General features: G+C 49.3%; 1 protein-coding gene across 1 annotated transcript in view; it reads left to right on the top strand.

The window, feature by feature from the left end:
* The first annotated feature begins 3998 nt into the window (after window positions 1-3998).
* The window catches only part of IBTK (inhibitor of Bruton tyrosine kinase), an 83129-nt gene continuing 80900 nt past the window's right edge, over window positions 3999-6227 (top strand). The window contains exon 1 of the mRNA XM_066604933.1: window positions 3999-4171. The gene's annotated coding sequence lies outside the window, so the exon portion shown is untranslated. The remainder of the gene's footprint in view (window positions 4172-6227) is intronic.

The raw sequence follows: 6227 nt of genomic DNA, 5'->3' as shown, positions 1-6227 counted from the left end.
CTCGATGGTCTATCTGGGGGATAGGCTATCAATATTTTAAGGCTGGATAAACTGTTTAACTGATTTGTATGGGATAGTTGTTGGTGTTGCAGCTGTTCTGAGGTTCCCACCTTGCTTTCAGGCCAGACCAGGGTTTAGCAGCATTCCTACCTCTCCTGGAGCTGAGAGGTGTGGTGGTTGCAAGATTAATGTCAGTCAGCACCTGGTGCTAAGTAGCTCTGCTCCTATTTAAGCAGTGCTAACTGTTACTCCTGTGCTGGTCAATTCACTTCAGTCCTATGTTGGACAGCATCAGAGCAACACAGAGTGGTGGAAGCTCTTCATTTGAAGCTAAGTTCTTTACTGTTTGATTTGGTTTTGTTTCTCCTTTTGTTTTGTGCTAGGGCCCCCAGTGAGGGACTGGTCAGTGGCCCAGGTTCGAGTGCAGGCTCGCACTTATCAGCGCGGTCGGTCTGCCGAGTAGGAAGGGCCCCCTCTCGGGTTAGGGGACGATAGGGAGAGAATTCCCCTATAGTTTTTGTTTCCTTTTGCACAGTTGTGCCTTTGATTTATGTTATTGAGGTTGCACGTCCAGAAGAGGCAACAGTTGGCCTTTATAGTATAACAGGAAGATAGCTGTGGTCATCTTAATTTGCATCTAGTTGATTTCTTTCATTTCTTTTCGAAAAGAGATTTAAAAGGGGTGAACTTCACAATAGTTACTTCACAAGAAAACAGGCCTCCGAAGTGTAATGTAGGTGAGGTTGCTAGACTCTCTCTATTAGATCTGGGAGACACAACACAACTCTGCTCTTTAAGGACTGGTGTATCTTTATATCATATTGGCAGAATATTGACATCAATGGATGCTACATAATGCTTATTAGCTATGTGGCATGAAGACAGCTGCTTCTCCCAGCAAAAGCTGCAACATTGAGGAACATTTGTAATGAAAAGGGATTTTCTAAACTGAAATTGCTGCAGAGAAAATGAGAACTTGACAGTCACTTCGCTCTGCAATAATGTAATAATGTCTAGTTGTGGAGGGTTTCCATAGTGGAAACCTTGTAACTAGTGTTACTCATTGTGATCGGCTGGACTCAGGTGAGTCCGACACACTTTTAGGCAAAAATTGTAAAAAAATTGAATTTCCCAAAATGCCTGGTACAGAGGTCCAAGGGTCACAGTGCAGCCCATCAGCAGCCAGGGTGCCTTGATGATATTACCAAATGTGCCATCCATCACCATGTGGGCAGTTGTTTCATTGACACTTGTATCACATGACCCAGCCATATATAACATAGGCACTGAATTACCAGTGAACATTTTCTATCTGAGCACAAGGCAGAGAAGCTAAGACATATTAGGGGGAACATAAATGCTGCACCGTGTTTATATGCCTATACAATACGTGCTCTGTGTAGGAGGAAGTATTCTGCAGAATATATTGCTGCTGGTGTGAAAAATTGTATACCAGCAGAAAAGATGAACTAGGTTGTATTGGTGGAAGCAGAGGAGCTGCATGAACGTTATATGTCTACACAAAACATGCTCTGTACGTATGGAGAGATAGTCCCCAGAGAATATATTTGTACTTCTGTCACTATATATAGCAGCAGAGCAGACAGACAAACGACGCTTTTATATGGGGAATATTGCAGTTCTCTGCGCCTCAGACGTCATTCAAACTTGTGTGTCTAGCCAATGTTTGCAGACATTATGCAGCTACCTGTGGGGTAGGGTAAAGTAAGTGAAGCTGTACAAATCAGGGATAGTTTAGAATATGCAATATGTAATCTCTGACCTTCTGTTCGCACATATTAGTCCATCCTTTGACTGCATATTAGTAGGCGCCAGGGTTTTTTTCTGAATTTACAATGAAAAATAAAACGCAAATAGGGAGACAACTGGAGATGAGCGAGCATACTCGCTAAGGGCAATTGCTTTGTCGGGAGCAAAGATTCGGCTGCCGGTGGCAGGCAGGGAGCTGCGGGGGAGAGCTGTGAGGAACGGAGGGGAGATCTTTCTCTCCCTCTCCCCCCCCCCCCCCCCGCTCCCCCTGCTCACTGCCACAACTCACCTGTCACCCGCGCCGTCAGCCGAACCTTTTCTCCCGAGCGGGGAGATACTCACTAAGGACAATGCTCGATCGAGTAATTGCACTTAGTGAGTATGCTCGCTCATCTCTAGAGACAACAAAAAGAAATAGTATGTGTTAGCGGCCTCAGATGTTGTTCAAAGTTGCATGTTTGGCCAGTACTAATTACTAGCATACGTGACGCAGCTGCTAGCGTTTTTTTTGCAAACTACAAAGTTAGCTCAAAAGTTAAGTAAATCTAAACTAAATACTAAAAAAAACCCTAAATTAAAAAAACTAATAGGAACCCGAAACCATGAAGAAATCATGGGGTAGGAGACATGTCGGTAGTGGTGGAGATGGTAGAGGACAGGCCAAGTTCGGATTTTTAGCGTCTCCCACTGTAGCAACAGCACCACATTCTGCAGGAGGCGAGGCACACCTGCTGCCATTCCTTAGAAGTCGTTCTGCCATGTGTGTTACATCTACAGCGTTCAGAACAGGCCGTAGAGTGGATGACACAGCGTGCCTCAACTACCAACACCTCCTCTTCCTCCCAGTCGCAGACACAGCCATGAGCATCCCTCCTCTGCTTCACCCCATGCCAGCACCCTCCGAAGCAGTCCACATGCATCAGTCTGAGGAGCTGTGCAATCATTCCGTGTCATGGATGTCAACTGGACAGTGCAAACAACCGGAATGAGAACATCAAGACATTGAATGCACTGAACAGGAAGATGAGAGTGTGTCAGTGCTCTGTACAGGCAATGTGTACTCAGGGGGACGTGGAAATGGACATGCCTTCCGCTTGGATTGCCCAGGGTTCAATAATGCTGTGACCAGGTTTGTACAAGGATGTATGGTTTGTGTCCAACACAAGTCAGGTAAAATTGTAAACGTACCTTCTCAATGCACACCTTGACCAGACTACCCATTCCAGCGACTACAGATAGACTCCATACAACTACCCTGTTTCCCTGAAAATAAGATATAGCATGATTTTCCAGAATTTTTGAGGATGTAAAATGATTTTTCAGGCTTTTTGAGAATGCTTGAAATATAAGCCCTACTCTAAAATTAAACCCTGCTAACAGTTAATTAAAAAAGTCAATTTAAATAGTGTCCAGGCAGCTATACATGTAAAAAAGTTAAACCTTTTTGAACAAAAATGTCTTATTTTCAGGGAAACACGGTACCTAAGATAGGTGTCTGGGAGTATGTATAGTATAAATAAAAGAGTAATGATTTTTTAAAAGGGGAGAGGAAAAAACAAAAATGAAAAAAAAAAAGTTTGCGTCCCTAAGGGGTTAAATGGGTCTCGTATGCAAATTGGATCAGAATCTGAATAGTGCGCACTGTTTACATGTGATCTGTGTGTTCTTGTGAAAAACACTGCTGTTGGCACACTGACTAGTGTGGGTCTGTGCGCTGTCAGTTGTACACCCAGGCAGAACATGGACCTATAGTACAGTAGCCCAAACTCGTCTGGACAGGCACTGCTGGCCAATACTCTGCGCTCCTTTAGTGGTAAAGCCCTTCATTAAAACTTATTGTATCGGGTATTAAACGGGAGCTACCACTAGATGGCGCTCTAACAAGCGGGATAAGTGGTGTTCGAGCGCCTCACTGTGGTTTAAAATTGAACCGACAAGAGCTGATGAATTCCAACAGCATACTATGACGTCCGAGAGCTGATTACCGCCCCGCCCTCTGTAGTTCGCATGACCGACGCCAACCAATCAGGTCTCGCAGCCGGAGTTGACAACGTCACCACGTTCTATCGTCTGTACAGTATGGGCTTCTGGGTAATGGGCGGGACTACATTCTGTGTTTTGCTTTGATTGGCAACCACAGTTGTCCAATCAGTGAAGGGATAGTGAGACTCCTCCACCAATAGCAGGGGGAGTGACGTGCTCCGCTGTTTGCTATTGGCGCAGGAGTTTGTGCGGCTCTCCCCAGCCGGACTGCTAGTTCCAGGGACCAGCAGCGGCCAATGGTGCTGACGGTTATTACAGCCTGACCGGCTGCTGCTCTGTGCGACTCCCCAGCATGAAGACCCCAGTGTGTGCAGTGTCCATGAGCGCCCCCACATCTTCTGTCTGCAACTAGCGACCGGTGAGAGGCGCCACCGTGCACTATAGGGGTGCTAGCAGCGGGCACCTACTGTGTGTCCTGCCTTGTACGGGGCAGCAACGTAGTGGCATGGAGTAAAGCAGGACGTGTCCTCAGCGGCCTCCTGGGGTCATTCCCTGTGTAGTCCTAATAGCCTGTGGGGGTAGCAGAGAGTCACAGTGACAACTGTGCAGCTCCAATGTCACCAGGGGTCTCATCACATATGGTGGGGCTGGCAGTGGCCTGGGTGGGCATCATCTCTAGTAATGTGACTAGGGACCATCTGTAGTGCCAGGGGCCAGTGGGGAACATCAGCTGTACTGTCAGTAGCCGGGGAGTAGAGATCACCTAGTGGCAGTGGCCAGTGGTGCAGGTCATCTCTAGTGGCAGTGGCCGGTGGTGCAGGTCATCTCTAGTGATCACCTATAATGGCAGTGGCCGGTGGTACAGGTCATCTCTAGTGATCACCTCTAGTGGCAGTGGCCGGTGGTGCAGGTCAACTCTAGTGATCACCTCTAGTGGCAGTGGCCGGTGGTGCAGGTCATCTCTAGTGATCACCTCTAATGGCAGTGGCCGGTGGTACAGGTCATCTCTAGTGATCACCTCTAGTGGCAGTGGCCGGTGGTGCAGGTCATCTCTAGTGATCACCTTCAGTGGCTGTGGCCGGTGGTGCAGGTCATCTCTAGTGATCACCTTCAGTGGCTGTGGCCGGTGGTGCAGGTCATCTCTAGTGATCACCTCTAGTGGCTGTGGCCGGTGGTGCAGGTCATCTCTAGTGATCACCTCTAGTGGCAGTGGCCGGTGGTGCAGGTCATCTCTAGTGGCAGTGGCCGGTGGTGCAGGTCATCTCTAGTGATCACCTATAATGGCAGTGGCCGGTGGTACAGGTCATCTCTAGTGATCACCTCTAGTGGCAGTGACCGGTGGTGCAGGTCATCTCTAGTGATCACCTCTAGTGGCAGTGACCGGTGGTGCAGGTCATCTCTAGTGATCACCTCTAGTGGCAGTGGCCGGTGGTGCAGGTCATCTCTAGTGATCACCTCTAATGGCAGTGGCCGGTGGTACAGGTCATCTCTAGTGATCACCTCTAGTGGCAGTGGCCGGTGGTGCAGGTCATCTCTAGTGATCACCTTCAGTGGCAGTAGCCGGTGGTGCAGGTCATCTCTAGTGATCACCTCTAGTGGCAGTGGCCGGTGGTGCAGGTCATCTCTAGTGATCACCTCTAGTGGCAGTGGCCGGTGGTGCAGGTCATCTCTAGTGATCACCTCTAGTGGCTGTGGCCGGTGGTGCAGGTCATCTCTAGTGATCACCTCTAGTGGCTGTGGCTGGTGGTGCAGGTCATCTCTAGTGATCACCTCTAGTGGCTGTGGCCGGTGGTGCAGGTCATCTCTAGTGGCAGTGGCCAGTGGTGCAGGTCATCTCTAGTGATCACCTATAATGTCAGTGGCCTGTGGTACAGGTCATCTCTAGTGATCACCTCTAGTGGCAGTGGCCGGTGGTGCAGGTCATCTCTAGTGATCACCTCTAGTGGCAGTGGCCGGTGGTGCAGGTCATCTCTAGTGATCACCTCTAATGGCAGTGGCCGGTGGTACAGGTCATCTCTAGTGATCACCTCTAGTGGCAGTGGCCGGTGGTGCAGGTCATCTCTAGTGATCACCTTCAGTGGCAGTGGCCGGTGGTGCAGGTCATCTCTAGTGATCACCTCTAGTGGCAGTGGCCGGTGGTGCAGGTCATCTCTAGTGATCACCTCTAGTGGCAGTGGCCGGTGGTGCAGGTCATCTCTAGTGATCACCTCTAGTGGCTGTGGCCGGTGGTGCAGGTCATCTCTAGTGATCACCTCTAGTGGCTGTGGCCGGTGGTGCAGGTCATCTCTAGTGATCACCTCTAGTGGCTGTTGCCGGTGGTGCAGGTCATCTCTAGTGATCACCTCTAGTGGCAGTGGCCGGTGGTGCAGGTCATCTCTAGTGATCACCTCTAGTGGCTGTGGCCGGTGGTGCAGGTCATCTCTAGTGATCACCTCTAGTGGCAGTGGCCGGTGGTGCAGGTCATCTCTAGTGAT

This window comes from Eleutherodactylus coqui, chromosome 1 (genome assembly GCF_035609145.1).
Source record: "Eleutherodactylus coqui strain aEleCoq1 chromosome 1, aEleCoq1.hap1, whole genome shotgun sequence".
In the NCBI taxonomy this organism is placed as follows: domain Eukaryota; kingdom Metazoa; phylum Chordata; class Amphibia; order Anura; family Eleutherodactylidae; genus Eleutherodactylus; species Eleutherodactylus coqui.
Note: the sequence above shows the minus strand (reverse complement) of the source record. Positions and strands in the feature narration are given on the sequence as shown.